Source organism: Lycorma delicatula, chromosome 1, assembly GCF_047948215.1.
Source record: "Lycorma delicatula isolate Av1 chromosome 1, ASM4794821v1, whole genome shotgun sequence".
In the NCBI taxonomy this organism is placed as follows: domain Eukaryota; kingdom Metazoa; phylum Arthropoda; class Insecta; order Hemiptera; family Fulgoridae; genus Lycorma; species Lycorma delicatula.
Window position 1 is genome coordinate 158,181,503 of NC_134455.1, and position 27,774 is coordinate 158,209,276.

Below are 27,774 nucleotides of genomic sequence, written 5' to 3' on the forward strand. Positions count from 1 at the left end.
TTCATTCCTTCTTGTTTTGTGCTAATTTTTTAACTTGTTATTTTTATTCTAAATTCTCAGTTACCTGTTTTATGTACTTCAATATTTTTGTTTCTCTGTAGGTAGAGCTCTTTAATTAATTTCTGTTTTTAAGTTAGACATTCACAAATATTGCACCAGTAAGTTCGTTTTACTACTGTGGACGAAAACAAAAATATATTGAATTAAAACATCTAAATAATGTTATATTTTGTAGGTAGTGTTTACTCAATCTTTTTTTTTCCTTCTCGTCTGGGCCGTATATACAATTAATTAAAGCTCAGCCCAGGAGAGTGTCCTTTTACTTTAAAGGGGGACTCCCCACCTACCTGCCAAAAGTCCGGCATGGCAGGTCAGCCCCACCGGTCGGATTTTTTATCTTCTGCCTGCCCTTAATCCCCGAGAGAGAATAATCCGGGCCGGACTATGTCGTACACCGGTATCCACGATCTAGTATTCAAATCCGTGTAAAAGGAACCGGCACACCTAAGCATGTCGACCCTCACGGATGGGGCTCTCCATCCACTTCCTACAATAAATCTCAGTACCCACGTCGCCGCTCTTCAGCTTCTTTTTCGTGCAGGACTCACCTGATAAAGCCCTCCACAGTACCCCAGTTGCTTTCATTGTCAGCATGAAACTGATCAGATGATCTGGTCCCATTAAGGCAGAAGCTTCTCTGTCTTCCTCTCATTCCCGACATCTAAATACGGTGTGCTCCACCGAGTCAGAACTACCAGAGTACATACTTACTGGGGCGTCACGCTTTCTAATCCGGTGAAGAAACTCATTGAATTGCACTCCATATTTGATTCTGGTGGTACGACAGTTTCCACTTGATGCTCAGTAAGACGCCTAGCAATTTCTCTTGTTCTGATTATGATGTGTAACTCTGTAACCTCCAATAACACCGTAAGATGGTCACCAGCTGTTTCATTCTCAAGCACCCTCCACTTACAATTATCGTGTGTCCATCTAACGTCCATTATACCAAGATCCTTTATATAACTATGTCCCCTCGCTCGGTATGTTGGAGACTGATCATTCAGACTGTAATAATCTGACAGCAGCAGAAATTCTGTTAGGATCTCTCCTCTTCTACTGGTGACATTACTTCCAGCAGCCGCAGCCCTACAGTTAAAGTCATCGACTATTATGCCTCTCTTGACCGATTTATTAACCAGCCAATGCAACCTGTCAATAAACACGGCATACCTTGAGATCTCACAATTAGGCGTAATATATGCACCAACAATTATAGTTTCAGCAAGTTCAATTGCAACCAGGCCGTTATCTTTATAGAATAGACTCCATCCATAACTACCACTGATGTCCTTGACGCCCACACCACCCGCTGCATCAGCACACAGCACATTAATAATCTCAGTATACTTGTTAGGCTCCGAGGTCACTATAAAGTCTAACTTATTCTCTCTCGCAATGATGTCAACAAGATCATGTGAGAGATCACATCACTCTACATGACACCCATCCAATTTTGATGCGTTCCTTCTTACACATGTTTTCAGCCGTATCAGCGGCTACCAATAACGTAGCGAATTTTGTGTTGCCATATGTCTCTCGGAGTGTCATGCCCTGAAACTGCTCAGCCTCTAGCTCCGTAGCTGTGACCAGGGATTCAATTATTTCATCGGAAGTAACTAACGTATCAATTTTTTTTACTACAATCCTCTTGTATCTTCCTCAGTCTAAACGGGAAACCTTAACCCCCCCCCCCCTATCAGTGCCTCTCTTTTGGAAGTCCTCAACCTTCTTTCCCTCGTCCTTTATCCTGACTAGGACTTCGCCTGCCTGCTCACTTCTTACAGACAGGATCTCCGGCAGTTCACCCGCTACACCCTCCTTGACATATTTCAAGAGGTTATCGTAGCTCCTACCTTGCGCTTTGACTGAAATAGTCTTTGGAGGAGGACCACGAGGCCTCTCCATAGACCTCGCTCTCGGATTAATATCAAGATATACTCTGTATGCAGGTTTCTTTTTCCTTCCTACATATTCCATAATTTTCTTTAATAATCCTCCTGTCTTATCACCAGTCGATCCAAACACAAACTTATCTCCCATTTTAAAAATCCTACCAATACACTTCATGTCAGCTATAACTTTACGTACCTCTATACCGAGTCCACAACTATTACGTATGGCGTCTTCTCACCTTCCATCAAATCCTCACCAATGAGCACCTTAGTTGCAAGCGTGAAAGCCACCAACTGCCCTGCTTTAAGTTTTTTATTGCCGGTGTGTAATCTCAAATTAGGTATCTTCAATTTATATACACCCTGTTTATAAACGGCGTCTCCGGTGACGCAATTATTAGAAAATGTAATACAGAAATATAGCATTGCTAACTACTATATTTTATCAAAAACCTTTTATTTTAATTTAAACCTGTTCTACTGAAAAATGTACATACTGAAAAAGAATCAGACTAATTTACATCTTTGTAAATAAAATTTACAAAGATGTAAATTTTCTTTGCGGATTCGCGGACAGGCCAGCAAGCACAACCCAAATATCACTTCATCTGGTTTCTTTCTCTTTCTTCCAGAAATTCTTCAATTTTCGAACTTTTTAACTCTTTTTTTTCCATTCATTCTCCTCTGTAGAGTTTTTCTTTTCACCTAGGAACCTTTGATTCAAAAATCTTCTTCTATAATACTTTTGATTCTCTAGAAATCCAAATTCATGTAGTCTTCTTCTGTAAAAATGATCCTTTTGAACTCTTCTTTCATCTGTTTAACATAATTTCCTTGACCTTTGAATCCCCGAAGTTTATCGAAAATTTGTTTGTATAGCCTTGCTTCATTCACTATACTCACAACAGTGAATTATTATACTCCCCAATCAATGTTTTATTAATCTTTACCGATTTTACAAAGCGAGTTACTAAGTCTTGTGATTCACCTATAAATATAAAATGGATAGCTTTTTAATGATTCAAGATAGCTTTACCAATTGCTATTTTGGGAATTCGGAAAGAAAATTATTTTAAAACATTTCTTTCAAAATAATAACACAAAAAACTGAAGCATTATGTACAAATGTCTGAATTAAATACAGAACGTTCATAAAAGTACTCCGGCTTTCAAATTTATACTTTGAATTAAAAACTTTTTGTTCAATAAAATAACAAATTTGAACGTTAAAAAATTCGTATGGCCCATACTCGTACCCCCGTAAAGAGGGGGCTTCTTATTTTTACTATTTGAACAGGTTGCAACGAACACATTAGGAAAAAAGTAACTCCACGTCCGAATAACATTAAATAAAAATTACGCTTGGAACGTTCAGGAACCTAAAGCAGCGTCGCAGCAGACAGTTCAGTATTAAAGTAAAGCAATATTGTTGTACTGATCATTCGTACCTCAACAAAATGTAGCAATGATCCGAACAAGTCATTAGTTCGTTGCAATTGAAGAAGAAATTATAACCCTAGTTTTATTTATGTTTGAGTTTCCTGATCAGGGGAAAAATGGTGAGGACGTAAGAAAAATCATTTATCATTTGGATTTCTACAGAGTAAGGAACGAAACTGTCATTCAAACTACTAAACTCCAAAGGTAGTAAAAACGCTGATATATGACCTTTCATATTATATACACTTTTTTTTAAGCGATATTTTATATTTATATTCTGATTATTTGCATTTGAAACCCTGGAGTTTTTCTTTAACACTCTTTACTGAGTCTGTTTGTATTAGAGGTGGAACAGAGAAAGATGGTAGAAAAATAAGAATTACCTTAGTTCTTCCGGTTCTTGTACGTAGAGTACAAGCGGCTGAGGGGAAAAGAATGCGGCATTTTCAGTTTTTATAAAATAGGAAATTATTTTTGACACTTATATTTTCCATTCTTCAATTTTTTACATTAAATAAATTTTCCTCCTCAGAAATTATATATTTCACTACGTTTTGAGATCTTTTAATTCTAACCTACAAAAATCTTGTATATATTTAATTATTTATGTATTGACACAAAATCCTTTTCATATCACAGTAAAATTAGATATGCGGACTTTATTTTATTTATTTTAAAAAATTTTTAAAACTTTATGAGTGAATGAAAGTAATACTGGTTGAAATGCTTAAATCAAATAATTTTTTGTAATGTCTATTATGTTGATTAAATGGCTATTAAATATGTATTTTTTTCATAATTTTTTTGTTAAAGTTGAACTTTACATAACGTTACTCTTGAATAGGTCTTATCTCATAAAAATAAAATATCTGAAATACCAATCGAATTGCTTCCATTTAACAAACAACATGAAAACACAACCTCAAACCTTAATTTTTCTTCTACTTGACTTATCGACTTAATTTTTTATAATTTTTACTTTATATGAGGCGATATCAGGTGGAATTAGTTTTACATCTTACTTCAAGGTAGGAGGTAACATATGTTTAACCCTAAAAATAGTTCAATAAAATTTTCAAACATTTTCAACGAATATTTTTTGAAATATTTAATCTAATATTAATACGTAGTAAATATATCTTTTTAACATTTATTTCACTTAAAATAAAAACAGATAACGATTTCACAAAAAATTGCTTCTACAATATTAATTTTCAATAAACAATTAATACGGTCAATTTCAAATGTTTGTTAGAAATTGAATAAAAATTATAATATTTGAGTTAATTCCATTTTTATTTATTTACTTTTTTTTGGGAAGATATAATCCAGTTTTCCAAATTAAAGTTTTATATGATACGATTACTTTTAGTTTAAACCTTTAATTGTTCAATAATATAAAAAATTTAAATATTATTCGTACTATACTAGTGTTTATTACATAATAAATTTATCTTTTAAACCAAAAATAGTAATACCAGCTCATGAAGGCGATGATTTAAAATATCCTAAATTATGTAAACTTTAGTACTGATTATCGTTTTTGTATTTTAATTAGAAGGCACTGTAATCCTTTGTACTAGTAAAAATATATAAATAAAAAGGCTGTACACTCTAATTTAAAAATACACAAACGGAATTTTTTCCTCCCTTGATAATAATAACATTATGTTTATTTCACCATATCGATTTCTATATTGCAGTATTGTTTGAAAATTTTGGCTTGGTACCTTTTTAAGTACTATAATGTTTTTAAAGTAGCTAAGTTTAATAAACAGTATTACTTTTTTTAAATAAGATACCTGTTTTCCAAATTTTAGCATACAATTAACTCAACAAGTTAAAAATTTATAGGTTTTATTTTGAGAGATAAACAAATTTTCTTCCAAATGATCTTTTATTGAAATTGTTCATATAAAATAACGAATGAAACTAATCGACAAAACGTTTTTACTTCCTTGTACAAAGTAAAGGAAGTATGGTAATCGCGGAAAATTTCGGTTTCCAAATTTCAACAGAAATATCAATTTGACCATCCCTGAATCCATTTTAAGTAGTTTCGGCGTGACGTCTGCACGTACGTACGTGTGAACGTATGTATCTCGCATAAATCAAAAACGATTAGCCGTAGAATATTCGAATTTTGTATTTAGGACTGTTGTAACATCTAGTTGTGCACCTTTTGATTGCAATCGACTGGGCCAAAAATGTGTACACACTTAGACATCTAAATAAAGCGGGGATTCAATTTTGAAACATTTGGATTTTGGATTTTTTCTTAACTACCAAATAAGCTAAATAAGCTCTCATTGAGAGCTTTTCAGCGACATATCATAACTGGTAGTTATTTTCATTGCTTCCAGAGTTATAGGCAAATGAAATTTTAATTAATGAAATATTTGAATCTTACAAGGGGAAGGCACATCGGCTCGAATGCCACATCATTTCTTTTTTTACATTTTTTTTAAAATTTAAATGTATTAATTTATTAATAATTATTAACCTCTGATTGTAAAAAAAAAATACAAAAAATAATAAATCAATAATAACAATCAAAAAAAAAATAATAATAATAATAATATCAGAAGTTATTAGTGAAATAAAATTATGTATTTAGAAACATGTGTATATGTAATTTAATAGGCGTACGAGAAAGTCTTGTGGTGTACACATCAGATTTTTTATTGTATGTACCGAATATGAATTCGTATAAATAACTTTTTTTTTCTCTTAGATTTATTATTTATCTTATAAATAATACAATTTTAAAGGTCTAAATTTAATGAATTTTACAAAATATACACGTGCATTCGAATGCGCACAAATTAATGAAACGTCTAATAATATTATTATTTCTTTTACAGTTTTGATATCATTATCTCTAATAAATGCCGGTTTGATGGACGTTGTACTGTGTACAGTATTTTCTAGATAACTTATGATCGACTATAATTACTTTAGATAAATAGTGTCTAAAAGCATTGTGTTTGCTCTTTTATTATAATACTCCATACACAATTTATATGTTTAAACTTGAAGATATTTTAAAATTTGTGAGCTGAAAATTCTGCTGTAATAGATATAAAATTTAATTTGATGCACATCATTAATCTATATTCAGAAAGCTCCGTCAGTCCTTACATTTATTTCAAATAATTCGAGCGCTAATAATTTGCTCCTAATTAAAGAAAAGCATAAAAAATGAAAAAAAGTAGTAATTTAGTTAAAAACAGTATTCAAAGGTTATTAAAAATGAGGCGTTTATAATTATTTATCACTCAATTTATACACCTAATATTTAGGCGTTGTTTAAAGAAATAATAATAAAAATAAATCAAAAAAGCAAAATATAAACTTCTATCGCATACTTTCGATAAATAATAATAAATAATTAATTAATTTCTGTTACAATAATAAATTTTAAATAAACAATAGGTTCGCATTCTTAAAATATCTCATCATATTAAATTCTTTAAGAGTTTTATTGACGAAATTTTACACTTCTCCATTATTGAGTGTAAACGTAAAGGTTAGTAAACAAATTATATAACACGATGGTAATATTGTATTCAATGGCCGATGTTGCCAGTGCTCACTCATTCACTATTTCACTCCCTCAATAATACTTTTATACCACAAAATAAACTCTATGGCTCAGCCGGAAAATAAATAATGCACCGAATATATAAAACACGATGACTGTTGTTAATTTGTAAAATAATGCACACGCGTGTGTGTGTGTGTTATTGTTGTATAAGTATGAGAGCGCGGACTTTTACGTGCAAAAATGCTAGCAGGAGGAACGAGCAACACTTTAAAATACACAACAAATTATCCCCTCCGCCATGTCAATCACTAAGTTCTCACTTTGGTAAGTGAACATTACGATAGTGCATTTGACAAAATTTCTGCTCCCACAAAACCAGTGTTTTATTCTAAGCTTTGCAAACACTATAGTTGATGTTTATATTTTTTATCTAATTAAAAAGGCTATCTTTGTTTAAATAATATAATTAAATATATTTGTGAATGGTATAGCAGAGCCGTTCTAGCAATGCACTTTCCTCTGTTCTTACAGCCGTACATTAACTCCCCTCCGAAAGAAAATTGTCCAGTTCTACGGATGAATCTCGGTAGAGAAGGCAGAAAAAAACCTCTGTCTTCCTCCTTGCTCTTAAAGTTTGGGAATGAATCAACCCTGATGATAGAAAATGATTACTTTAAAGAAAATGAGATTCATTAATGGAGATCTTAATATAGAGTTCAGAATCATTTTCGGATAAGGCCTGCATTTCCTATAAGAACCACACCCAAACTATGTCGATATGATATTGGATATAGTAAGACTCTTTTGAGTTTAAAAAACTAGAAGTGGGAGTTAAAATGTCCTTGTGGCTGGGTTTGCAAGACTTCACTAACTTCTGTTAATAGTATTTAGTAATTTAATGAAACTTATAAAAAATAATGTTCTACTATTTAGTTTATTGAATTAATGGTCTTACTAATTGTGCAAATTATTTTCTGATGACCAACACCATCTATAATGGAAAAAACATCACTGTTTTAATAATATAAATGAGGTCAATGATGGTAATCAGTAGTAACCAGCTTCTGACAGAGCTTAGATAAATAAGGAAACTTTTCTTAAAATCTCAGGAAGAAAGATTTTTCTTAAATCACCAGAAAGATTAAAACTGACTTCTTTTTACTAACAGTGATCTATATGTATATATTTTTTTTCAAGTAGGAGATAAAAAAAATACTAACAGTTAAAAATTAAAAGGTAAAACTGGTTCCAATCGTATTTATAATTAAAATAACTTTAATTATATAACATAAGTTTAATTACATAAGCTTATATATATGTATATTATAAAATAAATCAAAATATAAAAGTATGAATTTCTGTTCTTTTCCACATAATAGTTTGTTCTAATCAGTAGAGTTGTTAGTTCTGTGTAGCAATTTAAAATACATTATGTTCTATTTTTAAATTGAAGAGGCAGTAAAGCCTATACTTGTCGTCTGAACTATTATTTTTTCTTTAAAGAACAATATCTGAAGAAAACACTATTCTTAAGATGCTTGGTTTGTATTTTTCCCTTCTAGAACTTTCTTTAACAGACAACCAAAAAAGAACATATTTATGTTCTCTTTCTATTCATCACAATATTTGTAAGTTCCATCTTAATGTGAAAAACTGGTACGACGATAATTTTCTAGAATTTAATTCGTTTTGTTTTCAGAATTTTTATATTTTATGGATATGATTCTTATCTAATTTTCATTACAAACGATTTTCGAAATTCATGTATATTTTGAAGATTCATCATTTACATTTAACTGAAGAAAAGAGAAACTCTACATAAATGGAAACTGTACATTTATTTTTTCAAAAATAACAATACATTGTATTGCACTAGGCATAATTCGGAGGCCGAATCTAACCTGAAAAGCATCTTAAGTAAAGTTTGGGCTTTCTGTACAGCTATCGAATAAGAAACAAATTATTCCTACAGATATGTTGGCAGAATCGTTCATAATAAACCAAACTGATGAAATGACTGCATTAATTAAAAATAAATCCCTTATACTTAAGAGAAATCTAATGGGCGTGCAGAAAAAATTTAAAAAAATTACAGGAGAGAAAAGGTTAACAACAAATTAAGTAAGAGAATGGTGATAAAATGATAACTTACCCACAGAGCAACCGCAAAACGGTAGAAAAACTACATAAAGATCCACACCTGGCATGGGCACCATTCTGCTTACATCCTTCCAGAGATAGGATATTTTTTCCCAGGGTGGTAAGAACATATTACAAATCATTACTTTTGCAGAGGCTATACCAGTATTTAAATACTCACAAAAAAATTTTTCCCTCCAAATATTAAATTTCAAAATTGTTTGGGCATAAGAAAGGTACCGACTGTATTATAAAAAATTCTCAGTTAAATCTCAATACCATGAATAACATATTGCAATTCCAAAATGCGCTGAGCTAGACATTATTTTCGATTTAAATTTATTCTTACGATGAATAAAATGAAAATATTGAATAAAGCTTTTCATAGAGTTTAGAATTTTACTAAGGTAAATTTTATGCTTAGCCGAAGCTAAAATCATTTACTGCATTCACTTTCGTCTCTAATACTGAAATTTCTAAAAATGAATCAGCCAAAAATAAAATAAGAGCTCGTATTAATATACCCTGCTTTACGGCATTGCTAAGGTTAAAATTGCTTTCTTAAATATCATAATGATCACTCCACAAGTCAGTACCGATTTTGAATACAGGAGTGTTGTTATAGGTTAAAATTAGTCTTTATTTTTGTGGGCTCGACACATTGGCTGACTTAATTAATTCTAATGATATTAATGAAGACCCTCCATGTAGATTTTTTTTTTTACCAATTTGATTGTTATAGATAGCGTTTTTCATTTTATTTTAGGGAATAAATGTGACAGTACTTACATCTTATGATAAATTTTTAATTACAAACAACATATTTTGGCAGAAAGACTGTATCGTGGAGCCATTAGCATTAAGGTAATACCCACCATCGATATGTTTTCTTTAGTCTACTCCATTTTTTATTGGTATTTAAATTCTTTTTAAAGAAGCACTTTTTATATTTTCTTTTACGGACAAAGAAATTTACGTATAATTTTAACATACAGATCCTGAACATCTAAATTTTGAATTTATTAATATACTACTTTATAATTTCACTTTTCCTTTACTTTATGAATATACTAGGAATAAGTAATGAGACTGGTTCAGAAAAAAATTTATTTATAATCCAATTATACATGAACTCTATCACCTTTGAAATAGTTCCCTTGGAAAGTTACGCAACACTTCAAACGGTTTTCCTACTATTCACAGCAGTTTTGGAACTCAGAAACCGGAATATCTTTCAGATGGTCGGTTACATTTTTTTATGTTTTCTATTCAAAAATGGTATCCTTTAAAGTGTTTTTTTAAAGTCGGGAACAGGAAAAGATCGCAGGGACTCAAATCAGATGAATAAGGTGGTTGAAGAACTACAGAAATATTTTTCTTTGCCAAAAACTCATTAATTGAGAGTGCAGTGTGACAAGGTGCATTGTCATGATGCAGCATCCAGTTGTCTTTGATGGCTGGTCACATGCGGGCAATTCTTTTCCGCAGTCTTTCAAGAATTTTTCGGGAAACGTATTAATCTGCAGTCTGTCCTGTAGGCAAAAACTTCTTATAGACAATGCCATTACTATCGAAGAAAAAATTAGCATGGTTTTGATTTTTGATTTGCTAATTTTTGCTTTCCTGGAACGTGGTGACTATGAAGTGTGACACTCCTAGCTCTGACGTAATGTTTCTGGGTCATACTCACATATCCAAGATTCATCACCAGTAATAACATTTTTTTTTTTTAGAAAATCAAGATCAGTTTCAATCCACCCTAGAAGATCGCAGCACATTACCACTCTGTTGTTTTTCTGTTCAACAGTGAGGTTTTTTGTGGACCAATTTTGTAAAAAAATTTTTCATGTCCAATTCGTTTGTCAAAACTTGATGGACTGTGGTATGGTCCAAATTCAATTGTTTTGCAATCATAGTGACAGTTAATCGCCGGTCGTATCGTATCAAGACTCCGATTCGTTCAACATTGTCATCAATTTTTTATGTTAACGGTCTTCCAGAGCGTGGGTCGTTCGCAACTAATTCCCGGCCATCTGAAAATGTTTTAAACCACCTAAATACTTGAGCTAGTGACAGAGCGTCATCTCCATACGCTCTTTTCAATTTTGAAAAAGTTTCAGTAGCATTCTCACCGTGTTTAACACAAAACTTGATTGCTCAAAACGTGATACTCATAATTAGTATCACTCATTTTTGTAACGCACAACAAAAACTCGTTTCAGAATAGTTTGTTTATGTCTCACGTGGCAACAATAGAAAAAAAATTATTAATACCTAATACAAATCAGCTGTTCATATAACCATATATTTACTAGTAACTTTACAGTCTTGCCACTTTGGCTGCCAAAAACTAGTCTCATTTCTTTATTTACAGATCTCGTATGTCAAAAATTCTTGGGAAGTGGATACATAAATTTCTTGCCTTATACTATCTTTTGTAGTATTTCTTATGACTGTGACGCACTTAATCACAGCTGCTTTTGGTACCAGTTACAGTTTTTTTTCTCTGAGATTAGTGATGTTCATTATACACCCAGTACTTTTGAGGAATACATATGAAGAGTCACTTGGAGGGCTGAGTATCACTTGAATCAAGGTAGCTTGGTATTACCATTCAACAGTATATTAAGATCATTGAAGAAATTTAAATCGAGATCTCTTAGAAAAGACGAAACAAACAAATATTTAGAACAATATCAATATCAATAAAATATTTTATGACATTTAGAGTAAAGAAATAATATATATATATATAATTTTTAAAATTATAACTTCTTTAAAAGGTTCCTTCAATTATTGCATGCGAAGGGTGCACAGAACCCAGCTATACGCAGAAATTTTAACAATTGTTGCAACACGCTATTTCAGTAACTGCCGTTCAGTTGGCCTTGGATTATAACATACTTTTAAGCAACACACCATGCGGGAGAGTCAGGAACAAAGGTAAGGTAATTAATCAGAAATATAGTTCAATTCAAAGTTAAGGGTGAGTAAAATCCTACTCAGACTGTTTAAAACCATGTAATATTACCACATTTAATAAAACCACATAAAAGAGTAGAAAATTTAGGTTCTAAAATTAAATATATTTTTCAAAAAAAATGAATTAATTAAGTTTTGGGAGGTTGAATAAATGGTCGTATCTAGAAAGGATTATTCCTTCATTAATAGCCACATCCAAATTATCACTCATTGGTAAAAAGAGAGGCATAACCTTAAATACATAATACGTTTAAAAGACAGAATTCTATATTCCTTAAAACTTGGATAGGATTCTGGCATAATCTTCTTACCTCCCATCACAAGAAAAAGACTCTTCTTTCTATTGGTTTTACAAGAGTTAGATGAGTATTCAACCAGGAAGGCAGACCCTTATTTAACTTAGAGTGAAGAAGGGCAAAATATATACTTTTAAGAACATAAACTTGACAAACATATCTCAAATTGTAAAAATTAACAGATTTTAGCAAATATTTTTGTATATATTAAATACAATTGATCCATAACAGTTTATCATTATCAAACACCCAAAATATTTAAATTTATCGCTTTTTAATATTATATCACAGTCACATGAAGCACCCACACAATATTAATGATATCAAAAGGGGAAATCAAACGGGAAATAATTAGAAAGAAAACAATTTATTAAGTTGTATTGAGAACCAGTTTATTGCAATGAAACCACAAAATTCGATTGTTAAAATCAGCCTGTATAGATTCACATTCAAAATTTTTCTCTCAAAAATCTCAAAATGAATCAATATTCAATCGTCCATCATCAATAATTCCATATGTAATAGCTACGTCATCATCAAAAGTGTACATTAGGTTGTTAAGTAAGAGAGAAATAGGAAATCATTTCACTCTTTATTCTCCGTAAAATGCCATTCTCAATATTCCTAGATTATAATATTGTTTTTTTTTAGATTTTAAAAGGTAAACCAACATCCGTGTTATGATAATGAATGTCAACAAGTATATATATATGTATATAATTGATATATATATATATAAATTGTTATATATATATATATATATATATATAGATATATATATAACAATTTCATTGAATTAATTTTTACGCTTATATTTAAATAAATATAATTATATATTTTATGCTATTTAAATAAATAATTTTATAGAAGTACCACTATTATTTATAAAAAATATAAAATTAATTTCAAATTAAAAGAAGATAAAATAATAATAAAAAAACGAAAGAGGAATACTTGTAATTAAACATCTGTTTGTAGTTTCTGCATAGATGATTAAATACAAAACCTAATTAATATATAACTAAAAAATATGTTTTTTTTTAAATATTTATACATATATGAAGTTTATTTAAAATAACGAAAAATAAATATTACGGCATAAATTCTGAAAACTTTTAAAAGATTTTGTAATTTTAAAATAGTAAATATAAAGCTTGTATTAGTTGGAATAATAATAACTACTCCAACAATTATTATTATTCAAATAATTAGTACGATTTAAGACATATTAGATTACTTTTCTAAATTATGCACATTGTAAAAACAACTTAAATGTTGTAATGAAATGAACGATTTGCAATTAGTAACGTAACAGAGGTTGTGAGGGAATCTCAGTTTGAAGGTGTACTAACGTGTGACCTTCAGCCGCCGATTGTTTTCAAATAGATAACATTCCCTAAGAGTACTTACATGTTTTGTTTATGTTTATTAACAATGTGTATACCGATTTTGGGTATGACGTTTTCCTCATATTAAGTCAACTGCAATCATCGTGGTTATTGCATTACTAGGTAGAATCAATTTAACGATAATTGTTACCTCTAATCACCACAGAAAGAGTTTAATAGTAATAAAACCAAATTTGATGAATAATGTGATAAAATAAGTATTAACAATAATTTAGATAAATTATTAGGCTATTGCGGTTAGGAGAAAAATTGCATTTCAAATAATAATAACCTATTTTTTATAATTAATACATAATTCTGTTTCATAACAGTCAAACGTCTCTAAAATTATAAATAAAACAGTTATAATAATTGTGCAATGACGATTATAGTTATAAATATTATGAAACATAAATAAAGGATCAACCGTCCTTGACAGGATTTGAATCAAGGTAGATGGAAAATATCAAAGAACCGCTTGATGATTAACATTAGTTGATCCCCTAATAATATAGCAATATTTCTAATGACTTTATAAATTAATTAGTTTTTATTACTTTTAACTGATAATGCGGTTTTATAACAGACAATTAATCAAACCGGTAATAGTGAAGTACAGTGATGATTTAATAATAATCATAAAATAATAGGAAAAAATAATGAACCTTGATGGCGATAGAACCTAAATGGTATCAATTCAGAAAACCGCTATATCAATTGAATTGTTTTAACTAATAACACGGTAAATTAAAAATATATTTATGTAATGAGTTGGTTTTTTATAGATTATATTTTATAATCTCTTTTAAAATTAAATTAATGGATCGTTAAATTTTCCTAATACTTTTGTACTTGTTTAATTATAATCCAACACTCAGTATTTATTAAAATATGTATTGATACATATTTTAATCAATATGTATCAATAATAAATGTATGAGAAAAGATAATTTAATTAAGAAAAGAATGCAATATAACGGTAATAGATTACTTTAGTGTGGGTAAATAGAAAATACGAATAAAATTTTAATACAGTAAGTTTAAACTTAACTAAGCCTCTATTTTGACTTAATTACGGGAATTTTTTTTCGGATCATCAACGGAATTTTTACTCGCATGTATAACAAAAACTCTAAATTTTATGTTCATAAAAGCAACAATTTTGGACAACGGTTAAGAAAATCGTATTTTAAATTATTAAACAGCAACATAAAAGTATTCGCATAAGTAGAACAGGAATTTTGCATGAATTACATAAATAATTTCAAATAATTGCACTATAAAATTTTATTATAATTTGAGTTGAGTTACAGCTATGATTGAGAAGAATTTTTACTAGAGTATTTGAAGTTGTTTGTTTATTTTGTAGTTTTTTGTCACGTATTTTCGTGTAAACCTAAACCTTATTACGAGATGGTTTAAAATATTGCAGGCTATAAGATGAATTATTACACTTACTCAATTATTTTAAAATAAAAAGTAAACCATTTGAATAAAGTGCTATTTATTAAACGTTGATCGTCAAAGCTCATTAATAACACTATTATATAAAAAAATTTAAACCCAATAATATATTTTTGTGTGAATTTTTTAACGTGGTTCTAGCTAGCAACATTACAGAACATGAAACTAATCTTAGCGATTGTGATTTTTCATTTTTAAACTAATATTTATTTTCTTAATTTTTTTTACTGTCTAAATGCTATCAATTTTTTAATTAATGTTTATCTACGAAAATCTTTTAGCTCTCGCTAAAATTTAACGAAAAAGATTTAATTTTAAATTTTGTAATAACTACTGTAAAATATTAAAACTTTTTGTTTCCATAAATTAAAACAAATTTTCGCTCTATGACAACTAAACAAATTGTTTTTATACGAGCAAATGATTTACCCTACTTTTAAGTATAAATGTATTACGTAGGAATATTTATCATATGGATAATGATAATAAGGGAAGAAGGTAAAAAGGGAAGAAGCGGAAAGTGGAGAAAATAAAAAAAGGGGGAAATAGAAAGGGGAAAGAGGAAAGGGGAAAGGAGAAAGAAGAAAAGAGGAAAGAGGAGAGGGAAATAAAGGAATGAGAAACGAAATGCTTTTTGAATGAGAAAGGAAATGAAAGGGAAAAGTAGAAATGGGGGATGAAGGGGATGTGGAAGGGAATATGAACCTAAAATTAAAATGGGAAAGAGGAAAGGGAAAAGGGTAAAACTGAAAAGGGAAAGGTTAAATTTTGTGAAGTTCCGTAATGTTCATTTTGTTAATGTTTTATCAAACTTAGATTGTATTCATTTAATCTATATATATAGTCAAATCTAGCAGCAACGAAGCACTGCCGGGTCTGTTAGTTATTTAATAATTCTGGAAGTAACTAAATTCCTTTTCTTAACCTACGAATTACATAAAGGTAACGATAGTACAATACATTATTTAAGCTAAATTATCTGTTATTTGTATCTAAGAAATTTTAAATTATAGTATTTCTTTTGTTTGTTGAATTTATTGAATTTGTATTGATGTTAATTGATATGGTCTATTATTGCAGATAAATGGTACAACTTTATTTCATTCTGGGATGATTCATTGAATACAATTTGTTATTTGAAAAGCTTAGACGTAATCTGTCAGTCTATTAATTAGAGAATAATATATATTAATTTCTTCTATCTTCCTGTATATCATTTTCATCCGTAGATTGTTTTTGAATGTTAAAACACAAATTTTTTTATTTTTATAATTTTAAAAGATGTTTTTAATATAATTTTAAAAACAATAAATGTTTTAAATGATTACAAAATAAAATATTTTATTTGCCTTCACTAAGTAATTTCTTCGAGTTAAACAACAGTATTTTCATTAAAGGCTACTGTGAGTGAGTTCTTTATTAATGGTCTTGTTTACTGTCATGTGAATGTTCTGAGTTTTTGTTTTATGTTGCGACTATGTTAATTAAACGTTATCTTTTATGATGAGTTCGAAGTAATAACTAGTTTCATAATAACTCTAAATAACTGCGGGTAATCATACTTTATTTTCTTTTTAAGTTATAAAATTCTACTTCATTATTATTAAAATTCGTTATAAAAATTAAAGAAAAGCTTTTTTCCTCTACTCTCCTTAACATTACTAAATTATCGTGTTAAACACAGAAACATATAAATATGTTCTGTAATCAGATTTTTCACATCTCTAATTTTGGGCTTTTTTTGGGTCGCGGTTTTTCAGCCGTTTTCTCATTTAATTTTTAATATATACTAGCATCCTCGTCGCGGTTAATTTTATTAATTTTACATTTTTTAGTCAAGTAATCGGAGACAGGTACAGCCAGACGCGTCGCACATACAGTAACAATGGCAGTGGCTGTGTTGATTGAGATGTCGCGCCGTACACCGAATTACCCCTTAAAAATTGAAATTAAAAAAAAATGGTTTTTAGATATTTATCTGAAGAGTATTTTCAAGCCCAAATATACTGAATATCTCGTTTATTATAAAAAGAAATGGGGAAAATTTGCAATTTTTTTACTTTTCTTCAAAATTGTTTATCTCTACTATTTTCAAAGTAGAATTTCGAAAACTCTAGAAACTGGTTTTTAGATATTCAGATGACGATTATACACACCAAAAATCAAGTTGATATCTTCATTTGTTCCCGAAAAATTCAAAATAATGTCGAGTTTCAAAAAAATTCCAAAATCCATTTTAACCCATTAAACTTAGAATTTAAAAAATAGAGAAGTTGATTTTTAGATATTTACATGAAGATTACATACAACAAAAATCGAGTTGATATCTTACTTTGTTACCGAGAAACTGAAAAAAGAGTAAATTTCATTTTTACTCAATTTTAACCTTTTAACACTGTGTTTAAGGTCCTTTCTTAATGTGCACTTACACTGTAAGAAAGGCTTGTACACAAATTTTCATCAATTTGTCCTCAGTAGATTTTGATGGGAGTTGATTTTGAATTACTGGAGATGTGTTATTTTATATACATACTAGCAGAAGTGTCGCGGCTTCGCCCGCGCTATATGGTTACTTGCGTTTCCCGTCGCAGTCAGAGAATGTTTAGCTGGTTAAGGCTCGTTTCACTCGATCTTCGCAACTAGCCAGGGGGCGGCTCTTCTTCCAGGACCAACTTGTGTTCATTAAACTCATGCTAGTGAGAATAATAAATAAAAATTAAAGCGTGTTTAATTTATAAAAACTATCAATTTATTGCGTTTCTTTACAGCAACAATTTGGTCAGTACAGGTTTTAACTTTGTGTAACCTAAGAATGTGGATTTCAAAACAGTCGCCCTCTACCTTACAAATATTAGTTATAACTGATTACCCGCACTTTGTTCAGGTAAAAATGTATTTTGGCTGGTTCTTAGCGTTATCCGACAAGCACCAATAGGAGATGACCGTACATTGTTTTTCATTTTTTTAATAAATCTTTTTTATTTTTTAGTCAAGTAACCGGAAGCAGATAGCCAATTGCGCTGTACATATAGTAACAGTGGCTGTGTTGGATGAGTCACCGCGCCGGTACACCGTCACATCCCTTAAAAAAGTCGAAATTAAAAAAAAACCGAAAATGGTTTTAAATACTTATCTGAAAAATATCTAATGAATATCTCGTTTACTATAGTCGGAAATGGGGAAAAATTGCAAGCATTGTTTATATATTTTTTATCTTTCTTCTCCCTTTTCAGGGTTGAATTTCGAAAAATCTAGAAATTCGTTTTTAGATATTTACATGAAAATTACACACATCAAAAATCACGTTGATATCTTCATTTGTTACCGAGAAATTAAAAAAAAATAGCTGGGTTTAAAAAAAAACTAAAATCCGTTTGAACCCTTTAAACTTGGATTTTCAGAAAAACAAGAAATTATTTTTTTTTATATTCACAAGCAGCAAAACTCAAATTGATATCTTCATTTGTTATTGAGAAATTAAAAAAAAAAAAAATTTCTTTGTTACTCCATTTTATAACTTTTAAACTCAAAATTAAAAAAAAAGCCTTTCTTAGTGTGCACTTACACTAAGAGAGAGAGTTTCATTAAGTAATAATTAATTTTAAATGTGCAAAAATTAAGAAAATATATGAATTATAATACGAAACAGATGAATTAATAAATAAAAATTTGATCAAATATTTCACGTCAGCATGTAAATACAAGCGATGTACAGTATTTTTAACAAGAAAATTATTGGCCGGAAAATTATTTTATGAGCAAAATTTCACCTTATCCGGTTTTAGTGAACGATATCACATAAGTGGTTACTGTGTTTTTCCCTTTCAGCAGTTAATGTTGCACTTATTTAAAACTATATATACGTACTAAACAATTTGTTTTAAATATTAAATTTTTCCGGCGGTAATAATTATTATATACAACCGTTATTGTTCTACTAATTATAACGAATACATAATTTTTTAAATAACCATTCTTGATAAATAGCTTTTACTTGGTAAAAGACTAATAACTGGAAAACCGGTGATAAAGAAAAAGGCTAAAATTTTATGAGATGATAACAAATGATTTGATATCAGGCAGTTAGTAGGATACAAGAAGGCAAAAACGTTTTACGTATTTCACACTAACGTTACCTCATGTCATAGTAAAAAGTAGTCAATAGAAGTACTTTTTTCGTACTTTTTAAGAAAATCTTAGTAATGCAAGAAATAAATATAAATTAACATATAACTTATATTAATTTCTTGCATTAAATTAACATATAACTTATTCGGAAATAAAATATGACCACTCGTATTGTTTACCGTGGTTATTATGGGAGTTACTAAGCTTTCAAACCATAGTGATATAATGTGACTAACGTATACCTTTAGGATTCATATGATCTAGGTGAAAATATTAACTTTAAAAAAAAAAAGATTCCTGTTATATAGCACCTTATTACTGAAATTATCTGTGTCAAAAAAAGGTAATTAATTAGGTAGATTCCGTACTTTCAAATTATTTAAAAAATTGTCCATTTATTATTTTTTAAGCAGATTCATTTTTAACTGCTGAACACTCTAATAAATTAACAACCTACGTTTAAATAAGATGTATCAATATAATAAAAGAATAAAACAAAAGCTCTGTAGTTTTCCTATAAAAACAAAACTCTATATAGTCCATAAGTGCTCAACAGAACTAAAGATTTAAAACACAGTTACTTAACTTAGGAAATCAATTTGGTCTAATAAGAATAAAATATTTGATATCTAATTATTTATAAAGAAACAACAGGTTAAGCCTAGTAATAGTAACGTATTTATCATCATGAATTATTTAGCTTGGCATACTTGACCGAGTCTCGAAACCGGAACCATTAAATCAAAAGCAAAGATTCTATCATTCTGCCATAGAGATCGGTAGAATGTTAGATACATTTATTTGCTACAGATATACTACAAAAGCAAAATAAAATATTGGAAAAAATAGATATTAATATTAGAACTCGTAATACTTAGTATTGTTAATTATGTCATTAAAAAAAAAAGGAAGAAAAAAGAAGTTTTGTCTACAAAACGCGAAAGATTATTAAAATATTTGCCACTTTTCTACTGAAGACGATTCCAATTTTCCTTTTCTCATTTTCATCTTTTACCTATTATTTTTGTCGTAAAAAATTTTAGTAGTATAATTTTAAAGAATTACGAAAAATTCCCATTTTTAAGATTTTATTAAAAAGAAATCATATTTTTGTTTCCTTTTTGCAATTACTTTAACAAAGCGAAGTACGCTAAATATCAACTTTTTATGATATCGGGAAACATTTAATTTGATTGATCTATAAATATAAGAATTTTCTAAATAATTTTAATTTTTTCCCCCTTAAATTAATTAAAAAGAAAAATTATTGATAATATTTTAAAAAATTGACTTAATTGTAAGTTCGGAATGATTAATGTTCCATTTTTTATGTACAAAGATACTGAATAAATGATTCGTAAATATATTTATACAAAAGATAAACTTTCATCTTTTTCATGGAAATGCGTTTGAATTTTTGTCATTTAATTTTTTACAGAACAGAATCTTGAATTTTCGTCAGAATATAGAAGTTATTTATACTGCAAAAAAAAACACCATCCAATATTGGATTATAAGACATTAAAAAATTATTACGTAGCTGATAATTGACTTGAAACAAAGATATCAGTGATTTTCAATTGTTTCTTACTTATCTGGTAAAAAGGGAAAAATATGAAAGCCTTAAATCACGGAAGTCATCGAAACTGTAAACTAAATAATATAATTTTATGAAAATAATAAAAATCAATTCAAAAAACCTCATATTTCAATCCTGGAACGTGTAAATAATAAAGCATACAAATTAATATTAACACATTTTTTTTTTTTGTGATTCGGTGAAAATCACTTCAAGGTGCTAAACATTTTTGGAAAAAGATTACTTAACAACAAAATAGTTTTAAGAAATTAATACCAACGTTTTTAAATAATTTATCCTTGAAATTATGAAAATTAGCTTGTCTTATAATTTAGTATTATTATTCACGTGAAGGTATTATTATTCACTTTTCAAATATAAAATTATTAAATATTTCGTGTAATTGAGATCGATGTAGGCTAACAAAAAATAATAATAACCTGAAGATTTTTGTAGTAACTGTCGTGTATGTATTAGCAATCCATACTATGATAGTATTTAATCATTACAGCACTTCTCTCTATAGCAATATTAATATCGCACTTATTTTTTCCCCAATACCAATTACTGTCATAAGTGCTGCTTCCCCTTCTTCATAATGATTAACTTTATTTATTATACACAATATTTTTAGTCAGCTTATCTAAAGAAACAAGCCAAATTATTTTACTCATTTTCTTTTTTAAATCACTGTAATAAAATAGCTATTATTTAAAAATGTTCACTTATTGGAAAAATGTTGATCCAAAAATGTCCAAATATTGGTAAAAAAAAAAAATTTGATATGGACACCATATGACTTCCTTGTACACCTATTACATTACATATATACATTTTTTGCTGCCCTTCATTTAAACTTATTTCATTTGCAGGTGAGATACGATCCTCCAATTTTTTTGATCAAGTGGACAGTTAACTGCTGAAATATTATTTTTATTAACATCATATATTTATACAATTATTAATTCAACAACCTTACATGAAATATTACGATAGACTAAAAGTTTATCTATTATTATTCGTATTACTAGATCAGTATTATTCGTATCGTCGTGAGTTGTTGATTAACAAAAGTTTCAGAATTCTGGTTATCGTATAAATATAAGTTAATAAAAATTAAACTAATCCGTTTAGTAAACTCCTGCATACTGGTTATAAATGTTAATTTCAAATTTACGGTGTAAAATACTCAGTTTTTATTATTGGATTATCTGGTGAATAATCAAAAATGAAAAAGAAACAATCATACAGGAAAAACAAAGACAACATGAAGAAATATATCTCAAAAAACGACAAGATAGTAAATGTGAAGAGGAAGAAAACGTTAAGAACAAGGGAAGAACAAAAAAAATTAAGAAAAGATGATAAATATGAAGAGGAAGAAAACTTTAAGACCAAGGAAAGAATAAAAAGATTAAGAGGAGATGATAAATATAGAGAGAAAATTTGAAAACTAGAGAACGTATACACAAATTAATCAGAAGTATTTTATCAAACCAATGAGCGATTAAATGATTGGCAACAAAAAACAAATAAATGAAATGATGATCAACTCCGACTTAGGAAGAACATAATCCGACAATATCAGAGGAGTAATGAACTAAAAGATAAGAATTTTTTGCAATTTAATAAAAATCGGGCTTGTATTCCTCAGTGTATATGTTGTTCTTGTGAGGGTCTATTTTTCAGTCACCTTGTAATTAACTTTAATGTAAATAAAATTAAACAGAAGTTCCAGAATAATTAAATAAAATTTAACAGAAATTAAACCAGAAAATCCAAAAAATAATGCGATTCTGAATTATAATTTTCAATTGATAAAAATAATCGGATGTTTCACCAAATCTATTACATAAACACATAATGTCTACATATTTATAATATATATGTGTATATAATACACATTTGTAAAAGTACATAACATTTTATTTCACTAATAACTTCTGATTTTTTTTATATATATTTTTTGTTATTGTTATTATTGGATTATTATTTATAGTAATTTTTTTTCATAATCACGGGTTAATAATTATTAATAATTCAATATATTTAAATGTTAAAAATTGTTAAAAAAAGAAATTAAAAAAAAGAAAAGGAGATGAAGTCTGATTCGAACCGATGTGCCTTCTCTTGTAAGATCTAAATATTTCATTAATCACGATTTTATTTGGTTATAACTCTGGAATCAATGAAAAGAATTACCACTTATGATATATCGTTGAGGGCGTATTACTGTAGTTAAGAAAAAATCCAAACGTGTTTGGATTTTGGACTTTTTTGGACACTTTTGGTTCAGTCGATCGCAATCAAAAGGGAAGGTGCATAACTACATGTTACAACAGTCCTAAATCCAAAATTTCAACATAATCGTTTTTGAGTTATGCACATATACGTATGTACAGACGTCACGCCGAAACTAGTCAAAATAGATTCAGGGATGGTCAAAATGGATATTTCCGTTGAAATCTGAAAACCGACATTTTTTGCGATCACAATACTTCCCTTACTTCGTACAAGGAAGTAAATATGATTTAGTTCAGAATGTTTTTTTTTTTTACATTTGAAAAGTGCATATAATTAAATTAAAACGATGAAAAAAATGATATTTTGTTTATTTCTCTTTTTTTATTATAGTAAAGATAAATTTCAGTAATGAAAATAGATACTACATAACTTATAAAAACCTGATTGAAAATAAAATAAGACCACCTAATATTTTTTTATTGTTATGATTCAAAGTATTTAGCGCTTCAATTTCTTCAGCAAAAAAAACGCGTTTAGTACCGGCTCGTTTTATATTTAGTACCTTTCTTTTAAATTAATCTTGATATCAGATTTCTTTTTATAATATTGAATCACATCAACATAATAATTAGATTAAATGAATAAAGATCCTAGTAACCTAATAACATAATATGTAAACATATATATATTTAAATAAAGAATTAAGGTAAATTAAAACAAAGGAATTACTTTTCATAAAAGTATAATTTATTTACATATGCATAAAACACGATAATAATTTTTTTTATTTTAAGAGAATAAATAAGCCTACTGTAATATATTAACGTATTATTCCGGTTGTGCTGTTTATACGAAAGCGAATTATCAACACTGTTAATTTGTTTATTATTGTGAAAGTGCGTAACTTTAGCAAGTATACGCTATAAATATTCTTCTGAAAGTTTCAATCAGAAAGTACAAAGTGAAATTGTTTTTAGTTTATGTTATTTATTTTAAAAAACTTATTATGCGAATTTATATTTTTAAGGTATGTTTATTACTATTTTATTCCTTTAGAATTATATTTAAAATCATATATAACTTACATAAAGCTGAAGTAAACGAGGCTAATTAACCGGCTATCATTTAAACTTAATGTAATTACAACTATTTGATTAGAAATTAAAGTAGTACTAGTAAAATATTTATAAAAAATTTATTTTTCATTCTCGCTTAAAAAATATTATTTATCTATTAGCTAATTTTCATAATCTTGTGTGTGTGTGTGTGTGTGTGTGTGTGTGTGTGTGTGTGTGTGTGTGTGTGTGTGTGTGTGTGTGTGTGTGTGTGTGTGTGTATTTGCATGTGTGTGTATTTGCATGTGTTTCAAGAAATATATAAGTTAACGCGTCTTTCCTTACGAGAAAAACTATACTCAGTACTAGTGATGTTAAAAAAACAAGATGTATAAATAGATAATTTAATTCTGATACTTAACAATACCATAAATTGATCGCGTCAAGAATTTGTAGGCTTATTATTCCAAAAATAAAAATAAGGAACTGCTCCAGTATTCGATGGATGGATCAATGGAAAACGCGGTACAATAAGTAAAATTTAATCATAGCAGCATCACAAGATGTATATTTATAAAACAAAAATTAATATAGTTAAGGATACATATTAATAATTAAATATAGTAAATAAAGAAAATAACTATTATTTCAGTAAATAACATCAATTATATTTTATTGTAAACTGAATAAATGAAAAGACTAAATAATTAAAATAACTGAAAACTAAATTAAAAAAAATTATAAGTAAAATTAAATGGTTAATTTAAATTGGATTGAATTACCTTTTGGTAATTCAATTTTTCAATATTTTGAAAATTTTTCTCTATTTTTGTCAATTTATATGGAATTAAGTGTGTATTAAAGCTGATTTAATCCTAGGTGTCCAATTTCGGGAAGTTTTCGGTTTTGCTAATATCAATTTACTTAAATGTACTTAATCAAATATCATTTTAGACATCTTCTAAATTCCGTAGTTGATCAACAACAAATCGCTTTATCAGTTCATAATATTATAAAAAATAAAAAAAACAAATATATCAACATTTAGCAAGAGTTATCACGAAGGCTTTGTCACCAAATTATCTATCATAAAATTAAATGGCAATAAAGAAACCAGTTTTAACAAATTGTAATAACATACTTTATTTAATTTTCAGATTTCTTGATTGTAAATTATCGTTGTTATTATTATTTTGAAATGCCTTCTTATTTGTACGTATACGAGTAGTATGTGTTACAAGTTAAAGGATAACGACAAATAACTGTTTTTGACCGTAATCTATAAGTTAATCATAGTTGAATGTGTAAATTTACTCATTAATTTTATTTTGTTTGTCCATCTAACTCATATTGGTCAGCCTTTGTTTTGATTACTGGTTAATAGTAATAATTAAAACAAAAAAAAAGAAAAGACAATAAAGATATTTAAACAGTCCATAATGCAACTATATAATAATATGTTTTTACCGCAATTTAAATAAATTAACTACTGCATGTACGCTGTCAGTTCGTTAAATTGAACTAAATTTACATCCCGATTTAATACTTTATTTTTATGTCTATTCTAAATAAATAGACAATATATAATTATTATCAGTGATGGAAAATTATTTTTATCGCTCTAATTGAGTTAAAAAGAAAAAAAAATATTTTGTTGGGAAGTGTGTTCTTTTGTTTTACCGTTTTTTTATGAATCTTAATTACCTGTGATGTCGTGGTGTTTATTTTGTTTGCAATATTTATTTTATATTTTGTATTATGCTCATTTATCTTATTATGTTTTCTCTTGTAATATTAGATTCATTTTATTTATGTGAACATTGCCACAATTGAAAAAGTATGTTAGTTAAACAATTAAATACAATTTAAAGTAACATTTCTGTAATTATATTTTTAATAACAATTAATCTTTAAAAGTCAATAAATACGTATACAAAAAGAGGTTATTCGATTATTAAGAAATTTATTATCGTAACATTATGAGATTAAAAGCGTTATTTAGTTTATTCTGGATCGCAATATTCATAAAAAAAACTTATTTTCAATAATTTTGTAAAATGCATTTTATTATATTATTCTGATATTTTCAAAGGAAGAAAAACAAAAACCGATTAAAAAATTTTTAACGAAAAAGATATATAAAAGACGACTAAAACTAAAAGTTTCTTTTGAGTTGTTTTGACACAGCGACAAGGCAATAAAAATTAAATTAAAAAAGATGTTTTTTATAATTACTTTTGTAGTAATTTTTACGATAGAGAAAAGATAAAAATGTTAAAAATATAAATAGATATATAATTTTAATTATGTGTTTTATTTATAACTCGAGGGTTTGTTTTTTCAGTACCTGAAAATGTTATAAAATTATTAAAGAAACACGTGTTCCAGACAAACATGTGTATGTTGGTAAAAGAAAAAAAAATAATAAGCATGAAGAACAAACATTTTATTAAGACTTACCTTTTTTTTGTATTTCCTTTAGTAAACAGCTGTAATAACTTGATGAAAAGTAGGTTTTGTCCTGTCTGTAATAAGATCTGGAAAAAAGTTTTTTTAAATTTTAAGTTTATTAATGAGATCCAAAATTTTAAAAACTTGAAACAGTCCTTTAAACCGGTACTAACTATTCGAGTTGTAAAATGTAACTAAGTTACATTGTACGCATTGATACAATATCACAAATCCCCACCAAGTAAATCTAACCCCCCGCTCTGTATCTCCTACCAACAACTAATACGTCCTCCCTTCTCAAAATTATCTCCCACTTTTCAACCAGATTAAATATTACAATAACAAAAACTAATTAATTATTTTATTTATTTTTGTTGTACTAAATTATTAAAATTAAGCAATTGATTTCAATTCAGATTAATTAATTATATTATTGCGTAGAGCTTAAATCGGGGATAAAATAATGAATCTGTTATCAAAATGTTATGCTAGAATTCTATTAATTAATTAAATTGTGTGTCTGTGTGTGAGTGCGCGCGCGCATATGTATATAATTAATAAATAAATTTAAAATTCTTTTATTAAAGTTATTCAAAATATTATTACTTTAAGTATTTGTATAATATTTAAAATTGCATAATTTTTTTTTCAAGAAAACATGAAAAAAGTTTTCAATTTTTTTTTTAAATTTTGATTCATAGAATTATCATATTAAAAGCAATTCCTCCTTTTTACTGTTTAGCCTCCGGAACCACCTTAAGGTATTACTTCAGAGGATGAATGAGGATGAAATGTATGAGAATGTAAATGAAGTGTAGTGTTGTACAGCCTCACGTCGACTATTTCTGAGATGTGTGGTTAATTGAAACCCAACCACCAAAGAAGACCATTCAGTTCAAATGTGACTACCTTTACCAGAATTTGAACCTTAGAACTCTCGAATTCGAATTCACCTTTTCTGCGATAACGAGTTCACCACTAGGCCAACCTGATGGGTTATATTAAAAACATCTACCTCTCATTTTCTGTTTAACCTCCGGAACCACCTTAAGGTATTACTTCAGAAGATGAATGAGGATAATGTGTATTAGTATAAATGAAGTGTA

At 28.3% G+C, this 27,774-nt stretch overlaps 1 protein-coding gene across 2 annotated transcripts in view; it reads right to left on the reverse strand.

Annotated features, from left to right (window-relative positions):
• LOC142324692 (synaptic vesicle glycoprotein 2B) overlaps positions 1-26,862 on the reverse strand; it is a 241,801-nt gene extending 214,939 nt beyond the window's left edge. For both annotated transcript variants that reach the window (XM_075365602.1, XM_075365595.1), the window contains exon 1: positions 26,678-26,862. The gene's annotated coding sequence lies outside the window, so the exon portion shown is untranslated. The remainder of the gene's footprint in view (positions 1-26,677) is intronic.
• Between the last annotated feature and the right edge of the window lie 912 nt (positions 26,863-27,774).